The 14,904-nt window shown below is 43.0% G+C and overlaps 1 protein-coding gene across 1 annotated transcript in view; it reads right to left on the bottom strand.

The window, feature by feature from the left end:
• The window catches only part of TSPAN18 (tetraspanin 18), a 171,728-nt gene that overhangs the window by 149,218 nt on the left and 7,606 nt on the right, over positions 1 to 14,904 (bottom strand). The window lies entirely within an intron of this gene.

The following is a 14,904-nucleotide window of genomic DNA, read 5'->3' on the forward strand; positions in this document are numbered from 1 at the left end:
TGATATCCCAGATCTTTACAGGTGCACTCTAAAATAATCTTAAATATCACCGTGGAAGAATTCCTGAGATATCTTCCATCCACCCACTACACGGAGTCAAGGGCAGCATTCAGACATATTTATCTTCCTTTGAAAATCTTTTCTATTGGCTGCAGGTGGAGACAGCTAGCAAAAAAAAAAATTGCTTTACCAGATGATTTTAACTTTGTAGGTCTGGCTTCATTTCACGTCGCATGGACTTCACCTTTCACACTATACCAAACCACAGATAACAAGCCTGGTCACCAGACCACACAGATGTACTTTATATAGGATGTTTGTACTTGTAAGTGTGCTTCTGCCTCAGTTCTCAGACAGCTGTATCAGCCAGTCTTTGGATTTCTGAATTTCTCAAAACTGAAGGGAAGCTGCTGCCAGCGGACCACAAAGTGACGTGGATTTACATGGTTGCCGGGGGCTATGAGCAGATTGTAAGGCTTGCACATTTTTCTTCTGGTAGACTTTGGGGAAAAGGTAATTGTAGAGGCTTTTCTTGATATGATTTCCTTCCCTTCTCTCACATGCCATAGTTCTTTGTTTTGTGCCATTTCTGTTCTCTGTTAAATTATACAGTACATTGCTCTATAAGTTGCTGAGATGGTCTAGCTTTAAACATAGATATGTTAATGCAGAGAGAAACCCCTGTGACTATGGGACTGCTGCTGGAAGCCGCATGCCTGAATTAATGTAGTTGCCCATTTAATTTAATATAGAAGTATCTCAATAAAACATAAAGCAAAGATTAAAAATACCCCAAATCCTGCAGAAAAGCTCTCCCGTCCTAATAGCACCAAGGTAAATGTCGTTTCCATCTGCTCCAGCTGTGTTCAAAGTTCTTCAGCAACAGCTCGAACACTGCAGTCCTATTACCAAGCTCAGATGCTCAATTTCAAGAGCTGCTGTGCACCTCCACATCCCCTCAGGCTCTCACTGGGAAGGGTTAAGACTCCTTTTGTTTTGGTGTGGAAGCATTGGTGTGATAGCAGCAGATATAAAGGACACTCCCAGGCTCCTCAGGAATTGTGGTCTGGAGACACCCTGTTACTTGCTTAGAACATCCCTTTGTTGTATCACTGAAAGGTTTTTTTGCATAAAGAGTAATCATCACCAGAAAATACCTGAAGCTAGCACTGTTCTGGGAAGGGAGAAGAGCAGAAGAAGGGAAATAAAGGGAGAGCAGGACAGTTTATCACAGATGCCTTGTTTTGAGAGGGCTAAAGAGGGCCCTAACTCATTACTTTACAATATATACCAATAAACAGTATACATCACTGCCTAAAAGCATACTTTCCAACTCTACTGTACTGCCAAAGATTACTGTTGAATGTTCTTTTTTTAACTCTCCAAGCCTTTGTCCCCGGCTGCTTCAAACAATGGCAGTTCATGAGGACGTGGAACAAACAACCACTCCTTTCAGAATGTTTGCTATGGTGGGAACAAATAGGGAGAGCTTAAAGGAAACATTAGTTGAGAATAGCACAGGTGAGAGGAGAGCTGGCACGGAAAGGCTTTTGCAATTACAAGCCAACATTCTTTGCTCTGCAGCGGAAAGGAGGGAATCTTCTCCTCAACTGGGACTGTGGCTAAAAAGGGAGGCTCTTTCAAGTCTAAGTCTGAGGCAAGGTGAGGATTTTCATGTCTCTTTAGAGGACACCAACAACTGGGGGAGAGAGGGGCTATAAAGGCAGTCTCCTCAGAAAAAGCGTTCTCTAAAAATTCGCTGTTTAGAGTAAAATAAAAAATCCAGGTGGGTAAATCCCAAGCAACAACAAAAGAAATTTGCAGGCTGTAGAAATTCCTCTAACAATGCCTTGGGATCACATAAACAAGGTTATTAATAGAGGCTTGCCTCTCAAGCAGCCCTCAAAGGCTGCTTCCTCCCATTCATCTATGTGCACCAATTCAAGGCAGAGAAGCCCTGGCTTGAGAAAACCTCATTTGCTCCCTTGTTGTTTTTATCTTTTCCTTCACTGTATTTCCTGTCAAGATTGCAGGTCAGAAAAGCCGGAAATCTCTTTGTACCTCTGTGACCGCCAAATTCTGACCAAGAAATGTAACTCAGATGGAGCCCAACAGTCCCTGCACTCTGGTGTTGGATCGTAAGGGGAGGAGAATATACCATAAGGCTGGCTGGGCACGCATGGCTATTTTTCACCAGTGGTTCAGACTGACACTGAGGTACAGACTGCTTTTCCAATTACTTCAAACAAACCAGCATTCCTGATTCACAGCCACAGGACACATGGAGGACTTGACCTTGCTTTTCCTGAGTCTTCCAGTCAATGTCCCAACAGACCACCCCAAAACATTGTTTTTCTCTGTTCTGGCTTCACAAATCCCAGGCATCTCTTTAGCAATTTTGCTAGGAAAAGGCAGAATTTTATGTGCCCCTGGGTTTTTTTGATGAACTGACAACTTCTGAGAAAATTAAGTATTTCATACTTTCCAACTTTTTTTTTCCTGTTTTTACTGAGATTGCAGCCATACTTTCTCCAAAAATTAATTTGCTCAACTTCTAGAGTTACAAGAGGGCTGAGAAGTAAAGTGAAAAAAATTGCACAAACTCTATGATTATCACGCAACACCAGCAAATTTACCTACCACGTAGATCATACAGGCAGCCAAACTCAGATTTGCACACACAGCAAAGAAGAAACCATTATTAATACTGCAGAAACACAAAAGGTCAGGATAAATTTCTCTGCATCTACCTGCATCTATGGAAAAAAACATCTGGTAAGCTTTGCTCTTCCAGGGTGATGACCCAGCCAGAAGGTGTTAAGCAACGGCGAACAAACTTAAAAAATGCACCCATTACTTTGACCTGATAGCTTCTTCAAATTCAAACCAAAGGTGTCAAAATAAATGCTGCCCCAAGGATTAGACTTCAGACCCAAATCAGACAAATATAGAGAAGTAGGCATATGTTCCCTGCCACTCCCTCTTTCCATATATTATCTAGAATACCTGGATTTCAAGCTCTGGTGTGATACGCAGGGTGTTTTGAACTGTCATAAAAACACCTACTGAGCATTAAAAAAAGCACACGTGTACTTCCAGTACACGTGTAGATGCAAGAGCTGCTGTTGTCTTTGCCAGTAATACCTCAGCAAAATTCATTTGAGGACTCCGTGCTCTAAAATCTTCTTGGCTGTATCACTTTACCTCAAGGACTCAGCCTTCCTTTCTCCAACCTCAGCCAGTCCTTCTGAGTTGAAACAGCCAGTTTGATTCCTGAGCTTTCTTCTGGACACCCTTGACATATCCCAAGTGAAGGCAGGGAAATACAGAGAACTCCTTTCCCAGTCTAAAGTTTTGGCTCGTTTTGTTCCTTTTGAAAAATCCATTTGCATTATTCAATGACAACGTAGTACACAAGAATGTCTGTTGAGCAGGGTGCTTGTTCTGACTACATGTGAGATTATATAGCCCTACTTTCTGCAGAATAAAATAACTGATATTGCTTACGTTGCTAAAGAATATCTAGCTAGAGGAGCTGGTGCTGTGTTTGACCATCCATCATGGCCACAGAGCAGCTACCAGCAGGATATAAATGCACTGTGGGAACTGTGAACCCAAGCCACGACCTTGCATGATGTTCTTGGAGCTGAAAGCGCTAGAGTGCATCATGCTGAGGCATCAAAGCTGTGAATTAGCTTGGGCTCAGGAGGAACACAGCCACATCACTCAGTGCTACTGGTGAGCAAATAAACAGGGAAGCCATCATGGAGCAGTGCTGCGTTGCATAGACTTACAGGTTCAGAACTCAGGACTAGCGCTTCCCCTCTTTCCCTACAGATGTTATAGATGTGCCTCAGCAGCTTTGCTGAAAACGGAGCATTGCATAAGCACAGAAGGAGATTTTACAAGTGGAGAAGAGGAAGCCAAAAGCAGTACATATATGACCAAAAAATATTTTGACCATCAAATCCGTAACTGTTGGGACTCACTTCTAGAGTTATCATCACAGAATTCAACGGATTAAAAGTGCTCAAAAGGTTACAGGGTGCTTGCGTGGATAATGGGACATGCAAGGTTACTGTAAACAGTGTAAAAGGATAGAGAAGTTATAATCCCATAAACCAGTCTCTAATTACCTACAGGAAGATGGAACTTGGAAGATGGAACTTGCCCTGTCCTACTCATCAGTGGTGACTCTACTTTTTCTTCACTCTTCTCTGAAGCTCTGCAATGGGTACTCTCTGAGACAGACTTATTTTCACATATGTATATCATATTTTCATATATTACTCTGGGTAGTTCTTCCATGATCCACTGTAATCACTGTATTCTGTCTGCACAGGATGGCAAAAAGGCAGGAAGATTTGATTACAGGGAAGGCAGGGAGAGACCCTGCAAGGGACTGAGCTTCATTTTAAGGATAAATATTCCTGGATATTTTTTTTTTCTTTTTTTGGTCATGTTCTGTCCTGACAACAGAGGCTGGGAGAAAACAGGGAGCAAGTATGTCAGAACAGGGAGCAGTCTGTATATCCAGTTGTGATACCAATCTGCAGTTGGGATTAATCTTGTCAAACTGCAATCAAGAAGATACATAGCTAAACAAACAGGCCAGAACCTCTCTCATGTTAAACATTCAAAACTCAAAGGACTATTCTCTAGACACCACTAATGATAAAATCACGAAAGAGCTCGGGGTGTGCAAGAGCAGCCCACAGATTTCCAATGACTGTTCTCTAAAGACAGTGTTACTTACAGCAACCAATACCAAGAACAGTCATGCTGATGGCACTCTTCCAGCAAAATGTTATCAACACTCTACTTCTGTACACAGCTAATTATACCGTGCCCAAATGCCACAGGGAGATGGCTGCTCTATCAGGAAATGCACAGAAACATATGCTGCCATATGGAGGAGACAGTCTTCACTGGGACCACTTCTCTGTGTGTAGAAGGCCTCCCAGCCCTGTTCTATTATTGTTTATAAAGCAAGTTCCCTAGAAGGTAAGCAGGAAAAGGGAAAAGCAGAAAAAAATGGCAAAACATTTCTGTCCAAATTTTGGTACAAGAACACCAGCAAGTGGGAAGGAAAGTTATCCCTTCTCTGTAGAAGGGATAACAAAGCTTTATGAACATGTTGCAGAGCCCTGTTCCCTAAACAGGAACTTTGCTTTGTTCCTAAAAAATTACTAAGGAAATTTAACCTAACTCAAGGCTTACACACCACTTAAAGCACATTTAGAAAAGCAGCAAGGCTCAATCAAAATGCAATAGTACCAAACTACATGTCTTCATTTCTAGCAGTGGGTTGGTAACCAGACAATAAATCTTAATTAGAAATTATCAACTTCATGCTAACCAAAACCCATTTTCATTTTTGGCCTCCAAGAGGACCTAACTTACAGTGGGACTTAACTCTTTTTCTCAGCTCAAGGGTCTCCATCGCTATTCTCCTCTCCTCCAGATAGGGGGAAATGAAGGGAATCCTTTGTTATTTGTCTGCACTCTCTTACTAACCTCATACTTGGATGGCTGGTGTAACTGTCTGTTGCCAGCAGTCATTTACATCAGTTGCAAAGTGACTGTAAGATGATACTAAATAAGAATGGTAGCAGTTTGTATCAACGTAAAAATCAAAAAATCACAAGGTGTTAAATAATGAAACTGTCCCACTCCTCATCTCTGCTTGCAATCCCAGCTAAGAATTTGCCTTTTGCCTTTGAGCCTGTTAAATTATATCTTTGATGACGTTGGGTCTCGGTGCTTTTAACGCTAAAGTCTCTCAGTTCCCTGCGCCAGCAAGAAATTCATATGCCACTGTTAACTGGTGCAGCACAAAATCTGAGTAAAAGAATAAAAACAGTTTCATTACACACACGCAATTTAGTTTAAGGACCTTTTCATAAACCCCTCCTCCTATGGCTTGCATCCACTTCAGCTGCAAGGCTCCATCAATCAGGATGAAATGGGAGAATAGGTTAAGAAATCTCCCCAAATTCTATTCTGGAAGGCACTGGTTATCAGCAAGAAGCACTTCAATCAGCCAGTGATAGAAAAAGTGCTGAGCGGGATGTCAGCAGGGGGCTACGTGCTCAGTCTTCCCCGTTTCCTAGTCAAATTCCCGCCCTGGACCCATCACAAGAGAGTGTGTGTGATCCAGTTCCGCTGGACGGTGTAAAGGCAGCAAACAATGACAGAGGCAGCTGAGAGAATCAGGCAGGAGAGTCAGTATGGAAATGTGATTCGCGTGGAAAGTGTGTGACAAACAATTTCAGCCCTCAGTAACGGGGGCGAGGCAAGACTGTTTCTGAATACCACTATCAAAAATAACCCATCTTAGTTAGTGCCACAGAAGTTTTCCTGAAGAACCTTCAAAGAAAAGGGGCTCTTGTTCTAGAGATGCTTGTTATTAATAAAAGTTGTGATTTTCAGAAGATTCATATTGACTATTTCATGCCAGCACTTTGGCTTCCTCACAGACACCAGAAATTAAGAAGCTTGGTGACTTGGGGTTGATTGGCTTTCCTGTCTAAGGTTCAAAATATAGTTGAAGCTTGTCCCGTGGTTAGAGTTTTAATTAAGGCTTTTTTTTTCTCTGCCTCTCTCCTTTTATATGGATTTTCTGATGCCTAATAGCAGGCAAACTAATATTGCCATTCCCCTTGAAAGGACACTTACCTATGCCAAACCGCCCTACTTCCAAAAAAATCTGTAGTAGTTTAACAATCTCTGATACTGCTGCTTCTGAAAAATTCCACTGAAATTGGTTCAAATGGTATCAGAACAAACAATTAAATAAACTTTTTTTTTTTTCCATAGGAAAGCAGGCTGCAAGTGGAAAGCAATGGTTAAATGCTTAGCATGTGTTACTGTCTGTTCAGCACAGACAACACATACGGTGCTGAGAACCTTGCAGGCTACTTCCTAGTAGTTTTTGCTAGCTGAGCTGCAGAATGATGTCACATGGATCAAGTTGATGGTGTCCATACAGTTTTGTAGGGCTGTCTGCTACCCTGTGGTCTTCTGACGCTGCTTTTTTTGAGATTAAAATTAGGGATGAATTTGTTCGAAAAGTGTTGTAATTGAACCTGAACTGTATCCTATAACATGAACCCTGTACAATACTGATCCGTTTGGCTTTTGCAAGAGTTTCTACAAGACAGCATAGTTGATGCAGAAAGCTCTGTCAGGACTAGAAGCTCTTGCAGAATTTCCACTGACTCACTATAGGACAAAGTTATTCCCTGGCCTATCTCACCTCTGTATGTATCTGTTAATGGGGATAGTAGTCCCTGTCTAACAGGGGTCTTGTGAGATTTAATATCTGCAGAAAACATTTAAGTGCTAAAATGGAGCCAGACACCAAAGTGTTACTCTGTGCTCTGCTCTTGATGGAAGGGATTTAGGCATTTCAATTATTGGTCTCCAGCACAACCTACCTTTTGTTCATGGATGGATGCACTAACGAGCAGAGCTGGACGTATGCTTTCTGATGGAACATTTTTCCATTTGAAAAATGCCAGTTTAACAGAATCAAACTATTTCATGGGAATGTACTTGCTTAATTGAATTTTCTGGCAGAAATCTGTCCATTTCCTCACAGGTTCTCCTGTGTACCTGATCAGTGAGCAGAATCGAGAGCCTGGCAAACCTAGCTCCAACAGGAATACTAAAGATTTTCCTGGCAGGAAGCCTGGAAGCCAAGGAGCCCTGTTTGAGCCAGGGCAACCAGGACTGCTAGGATCCCAGCTGTATGGCAGCAAGCCTGAAAGGAAAGCGATGGCAACTTTGAGCCATTTGGACAAGTCTGCTTCATTTAAAAAACTCAAAAAGGCATTTGGATTACATTTTTCAAATTGAACCACTAGAATTTACAGCATTTGGTCTCATAGAAGACAGACACCCTTCCTCCCAGGGTGGGGTTCTGGGCTGCAGGCAGTCCCACAGTCAAGCCTACTGTCTTGATTTCCCTGTTGGTTCATGTTCACACCTGGAGGTGAGGGAGGAAACAAGAACAGTTCAGCAGGAGGAGAGATAGTGCTTCTGAAGATGTTTGCACTGATAACAGCCCGTCTGGGCTTTTTTCAAGGACAGGTGGTAAGGGAGGGCCATGTTGACCTTATTAGAGATTTTTGATTGCTCAGTCCACTGGTGTTGATAGATTATGTGAAGAACCAAAGCAGAAGGTCAAAAGCCAACAATTACTTAAAAAAACCCAAAGTGATAAACAGCAAACTGGCAAGCTAAGCAGCATAAAACATTAGACAGCCAATATAATAGAGCCACACTCCCTAGTGATCTCTCTAGGGAGTCAGGAGGCCAGCAGATGGGTTTCTGCAGGTACAGCTGTATGTCCGGATAGACCTGATAGGCACTGTACACAACTGCAGTTCCCATGTCCCTACTTTGATTCTTTCTTCTCTTCCATGACTTTTGGTAGAGTCTACATCAGACTCTCAGCTGCTAGACCCATCAAATGCACGTGTCCATTTCTCTCTGCAAGTCTCTAGAGCTGTTAATCCAGTTGCTCTCACAAGTATTCAAGCTGTGTAAAGGACAGATGAAGAAAAGACAGTGGGAGGAGAGGAAGTCGTTCATAAAGATCAACCATCAGTCTCTACAAATGAAAAATGCAACCCAATAAATAACTGAAAAGGCCACACTTCCTGGTGTGTGTCTGATCTCAGTTCTTAAACTCTGAAGCTTGCACTTTCCTTCTATTTTTAAATAAAAAAGAATTAACCCCCCCCCCAACTTTTCCTAAGTTTTTTCTTTTAGAGGGCAAACTTTCTACTGACAATTTCAATGTGTGACCCCTTAAAAATGCACATCTTCCTGCCAAGAGACCCAAAGATCTGCGTAAACTTGGAAGATTCAGTGCCAAAAGAATGTCCCATTCTTTCCTCTCAAATGCTTCCTCTCAAATGCACAGTTAAAAATAAAGTATTACTAAAAACATTGGTGGTAGCTCTAACTACATATGTGTAGTGGAATGGCGGGAAGAATAAGAAAGTCATACTGATTATCCACCTCTGACTTCAAATTTTGTTGTAATAACAATTGCTAATGACTTGCTAGTGGAGCTAACTACAAAGAGGCCAAGAGGTTGAGAATTTTGCAAAGAATGTTGCTCTCTTTAGAAGATTAGAACATCTAATGTTTCCTACAGTCTTTTGAGAAGAGGAAAAGTAATGTGCAGCATCCTCACCAAATCCCAAAGCTTTTCTAGAAAGTCTTCAGCTTTCACTGATTTTTGCTTTAATTTCCAAATTGAAGCAGCTCTGGTTGCTAATATAGAATCATAGAATCATTTAGGTTGGAAAAGACCTTTAAGATCATCAAGTCTAACCGTTAACCTAGCACTGCCAGGTCCACCACTAAACCATATCCCTAAGAACCACATCTAAACCTTTACATCTTTATACACTTCAGTAAAAAACAACCACAGGAGGCAGAGCTGAGAACAAAAGCATAAGTTACCCTGTTGGTGCTCTGTTGTAGGAGGACAGGATGCTAGCACGAATAATAACAGAAAATGCAGTGGAACAAGTACATTTGCAGAGTTCTGGAGAGAGGACAGGCAAGACTCAGAGAGGGCAAATCTGCATCTAGTTTTTCCTCCTCTGTGTCTTCCTTTCATGCTCTCTGCCAACACAGATCCTTCAGTAAGCGCTGACCGTGTCTGTGTTTTTGAACTTCCCTCAAATGTAGAAGCTGGGGCTTTGCTTCAGAAAGGGGAGCTGCCAAAGAGAGCAACGTTGCCCAGGCAGGTATGGCAGCAGGCTCTAGGGAGGGAGAATGACAGCAAGAGGAACAGGGAGCTGTAGATTCAGAAGCAGACAGAACCCTCTTTCTTTCACATCTTCTTTCTCCCCTCCTCCCATTTGGGCACTTCTGCAGTGTGGGACTATAGTTTAGTCTGGATATCCATTCCTAAGATGAATACCCTTTCAGTACCCTACTGTCACAGCAGAAGACCATTCCTCTCTCCACACCTTTCTTCCTGTCAGAACAGTGGTAGCCTATGCCTGGGGTAGCAAAAGCTTGTTGAAGACTCAGACTAGGAAATACATGCAGAAATGTGGAAGCGAGGAGAGAAGCCCAGGTTTGTGATAACAGAAGACTGGGCTCAGAGAAGCTTGACTTGCTGCTTTACAACCTCAAAGCAGCAGTTAGGTCTTTTCACTCCCAGTCTTTTCATAAAACTTAAAATGCAAAGCAAGAAAATCCAAAGAGAACTTACAAAACTCTTGGAATACCAGGTCAGAACAGAGATGTGAACTTTATCTTTCAAAGAGAGTTCAAAAGCTGGCACAGACTTAGAGGCAGTGTCTGAGGAACAGCTCAGTCAAACTGACAGTCTCAAATCTCACCTTTGATAGAGCTTAGCTCATCCCAGACCCACACTTTTTGCTGAGCAAAAAGCATAATGTCTTGTTAATAATGAATAGCCCTGTGTCTCCTGTACTTAACACTGGAGCTTTGACCAGATCCACAGCACTTTATAAATTATCTATTGCAGCTGATTCAAGGCCCGCTGGGAGTGTTCTTGCAGCAAGCATCTAGCTCGCCTGTAATGGAGTAATACCATTAATGCAATTTCAATTAGACATACATTATAGTGCACAGGTGTCTAAGCAAACAGTATGCAGGAAGCGTCCCTCCCCCAGGGACTCACATCCAAGGGAAAAGGTGTGTAACTGGGAGACTTTCCAAAGGGTCCTACAATTGCACCAAAAAGGTGCCAAAGAAATAAGCAAATCACCATGCTAGAGTGGAAGGACGAGTGTGTCTGTAAGGAAAAAAGAGTGGTCTTCACTTGCTGGTAGCTAATTCCAAACTTCCACCTTTTCTGGTTATGAGGTGAAGCACTGTCCTGTGCTTCATTCAATGATCACTTCAAGAACAAAAAACCCCAAACATTCTTATCAGCCTCTGAGGCTGTACTTATGGTCCATGATAGAAAATCCTTTTCTCCTTTGCAAACTGCCTGACTGTTTTCCATGGAACAAATATTCAGTGGTCCCTTAGTCTGGCTGAGACTCTGAGCCAGCTGGGCTCCTGGAGAAGAAACAGATGCTCACCATCTACATAGTTACTCTTGGAAAAACAGTCCAGACTCCGAGAGAGCTGGCACCAGTAGTAGGTGGCTGCGGTGGGTTATCTTGCCAGGCCTCTAGCCAAACAAAACCTTTCGTGTATTACAAGCAATGCTAGCCTCCCTGGAGCACAGGGTACCAAAATCACATTTAAATCTACATCAGGATAAGCTTTTCCCAGTCTACAGCTGAGGTCACCATTATACACCCAACCTGACCTGCAAGGACCCTTTCTCCGAACGTGTTGATAACTCAGGGGAAAAAAATGAGAGCACGGTCTCTATCTGTTTTTGCTCTCCTTGCAAGACTGACAATGACGCGTCTAATTAATGTCAGTTACGTGTTTCTGAGGGGGAACTGAATTAAAGATTTGCTAATTCATTTCATCCAGAGCCTACCAAGAAATATCAGACTCTAATAACTATCAGTCAGTGCTGAGCTGAACTGGATTCGAAACAGCAAGTTATAGATAAAGGCTTCCCAATCTCCTCTCCTGTCCTGCCTCCTGCTGATCACCCTCACTAATAAATTCTTGTATTAGTGGCAAAAACATGAATCAGACTGAACTCATGTAATGATAATACTGGCCTGAAAGAAGCATTACCATCAGTTAATGTGGGATTTTTCTCAATGATTCAGCAAAAACCCCTCTGGTCTGTTTCTTGCGGGCCTGGATTCCCCAGCCCAGGTCTTTCTTTTTGCATATCTGTGGTAGCCAACACCTTGGGAACTTCCAGTTGCAAATAAACAACTTGGTGCTTGAGCTCAAAGTCAGGTTCCTAGTCATAGGTCCATTAAGAATTCATACTCTCAATAAACTGTCTTAGAGCCGTTTCAGGTGCATTCAACAGAAGCATGTTGCAGATCCACATGATCGCGGTTGGCACCACTCTTAAACCCTGCATGCTTCTGCTGTATGAACACAAACACTCATCCCAGATTCTCAAAAAATGGGGTAAGAGGGATGGCATGGCAGACAGACCTGCTCTCCACTTAATGTTTATTGAGGAACATTCCAGAAAGCCAAACAAAAGGATATTTTAGTTTGCAGCCTGCTATCTAATTTCCCTACATAGCAAATATAAGTCAGATGGCCTGCTTTCTTAGTTACCTTTCACCGACCACTTAAAATTAACCAATCCGATGATGCACAGACCACAAGAAAACCACTGGCTAGTCATTCACTGCTCTCATGAAGGACAGTTGATGCTGCCACCTGTTATACCTTTTTTTGACAAGTTAGTAACAGAGTAGACCTCCCTCACACATCTCCATAGTCATGGAAAAAGCAGGCTACTTTCAGCTTGGCTGAAGTTGCTCCAGGCAGATTCTTGCCATTGCTAGTCATCAGGAGGCTGGCTCCCAAAAGCAGAACAGCCTGGACAGATGGGGTGGCTACTGCTCAAGGCATCAAGGATAATAAAATGCCACCATAGTATCTGACACCTTACAGCAACTGTAGTGATCATGGCCTTAAGAGAGGGCAGAGCATGAGGTTGGACAAAATAGCTTCCAGACCTCACACTGCTCCAGAAACAAGAGTGTATACTGGAGAGCTGCAGGACATCACCTGACAGATTATGCCATTTTACACCTCTAGAAGATGAAATATATTTGTGACAGCCATCAGAAACTACAAAACACACAGTAAATCACCTTCTTCTATTTTTGGTGACATCTTAGATGTATATAAGATATCCTCCAAAACTACTTATTTCATCCTTATCATGATTTTCTTTGAACCTTGCTAATCACCACTTCTTAGCGAACAAAAGAGAAGTCAAAGCAGAAAGTCTAAAGCTTTAATATGGGCTGTTGACTGTTCTTTGTCTTTTCTAAGTGTCGATCAAATGCACATTGGCCGTTTCTGTGGCAATTGTATTTCCCGTTTGGACACACACGGGGAAAGAAATCTCTTTTAGCCTGCATATCCTCCACTGCAAGTAGCCCTGCAAATCCTTTCCTCAGCACCAGTGCTCTGAGAGAAGTCCAAAAAGGTTGCGCTTGAGTAAAATCACCCCTTAGTAAACAGCCCCCCCCCCCCCGCCACCCCGCCCCGGAGAACGTCCTGCTCCTCTGACAGTGCATCCTGCTGGCCCTTAAGGGATAATTCATGTGCAAGGCTCCAGATTTAATTAGAAGGCTTCCAATTTTAACACTACCAAAGGATTAAAATAATTGGAAAAAAGTAGGCAAGCTGTGCGCCCTTGAGGCTTTACAAACAGCAAAGGGTGAAAGGGATACAGCCCAGGCAAAATGGAAAATTCCACTGGTTCTCAACCTCTCTGCCCTTAACCTCAAATATTTTGCAGACTGTTAATTTAATCTGCAACCCTCCCCCAGCTAACCTCAAGGCTTAAGAAGGGCTGAGGTTATCACCTCATTTCCGAAACTGCTTGTGGAGGGAAACAGCTGGAGTTGTCCAGCTGTTCCCCCAAATAAAGGAAATGAATGAAAAGGAAGTCCTGCGAGTATGCGTGAGGAGGGGGGACTCTGCAAGTGCTGAGGGCAACTGCAGGGAAGGCTGCTCTGAAGGAAGTGCCTTTAGAAGAATATCTATTTTAATGGGAGCTGCAGCGAAACAGGTTGGGAACAATGAGATTGCCTGTGGTTTCCACAGTAGGATTGCTGAAGGAGGCTCGGAGGGAGTGGCAGGGAACCGAACCAAGGAAAGATGGCAGTGGCTGCACAGGCTGTGCTCATAGATGAAAGACTGTGAGCCTTGCAGGTGACTGCCCAGAAAGCACTCAGATGGCCAAGATATCAGAATAGAATCCAAACAGCAAAACGGCTTGCTTTGTTGGGGCAGAATACTGTAAATTGCATGCAGAACTGAGCCAGCATCTGCTGTAAGTCCAACCAGGAGCTGGGGCACCCTAGACTCTCATTTAAAACCTTGCATTATTGCAAATGAATGAAAGGGAAGGATGATTTCAATGTGGTGCCCAGCTGAATCAGAGACTGATCACGCCTGGTTCTGTTCTGCAGTTCAGCTTAAGCATTTCAGGTCCTTACAACTTCCGCTACTCCAGTTCAGAGCCCCACAACCCCCTGTGCCCAGTGCCTCAGCTCAGCCACTGCATACAGCCTGACCCTGTTCTGGGACTGACCCTCCTGCTACTCCAGTCCTGCCTCATCTTGTTTGAGATACAGTCTTGAACTCTCTTATTTCTCTTCCAGTCCAAAACCTCAGTGGAGTAAAAGCTACCGACTGTAGGAAAATAGTGTGAATAAGTCTGTGGAGGAGTCTGCACCAGCAGGACATTTTGAGAGCATCAGATGAACAAACCGCTTGACGTGACCTTGTCAAAACCTAATCCCAAAGCTCCAGAGGTGAAATGCTATTTCACACTTCCACTGCCTCCCTGGCTGCTGAATGTTTCACGACATCTTGGGTTTGGCAACAGGAGGCTTAAAACTTCTGTTTCTGATGGCTGGCGAATACACAGACTCTGCTTCAGCCCATCTGCAGCTGTAACAAGAAAAGGGGAGAGAGCTGACACGAGTGTCCCTGAAGCACAGAGAAAGACGCAGTCTCCCTTGCTTTGAACAACTTATAAAGCAGCTTGTTGCATCAAACTACTGTATTTCTCCAGGACTGGCAGATTAAAGTGGCATTTGAATAGCTTGAAATGCTTTCAGGAAAGCTTTAGAGATTCACAGAAAAATTTCTCCATCCAAACTCTTTAAATTCTCCCTGGCTGTAGATGCTTAAGTCATTTTTGCTTTAACCCACAACATTTCTATTTGAAGCAAGCTTGTAACACAGGAACCTTGCACAAGAAAAATCTCCAAATTAGAATTC

Source organism: Rissa tridactyla, chromosome 4, assembly GCF_028500815.1.
Source record: "Rissa tridactyla isolate bRisTri1 chromosome 4, bRisTri1.patW.cur.20221130, whole genome shotgun sequence".
Lineage (NCBI taxonomy): Eukaryota > Metazoa > Chordata > Aves > Charadriiformes > Laridae > Rissa > Rissa tridactyla.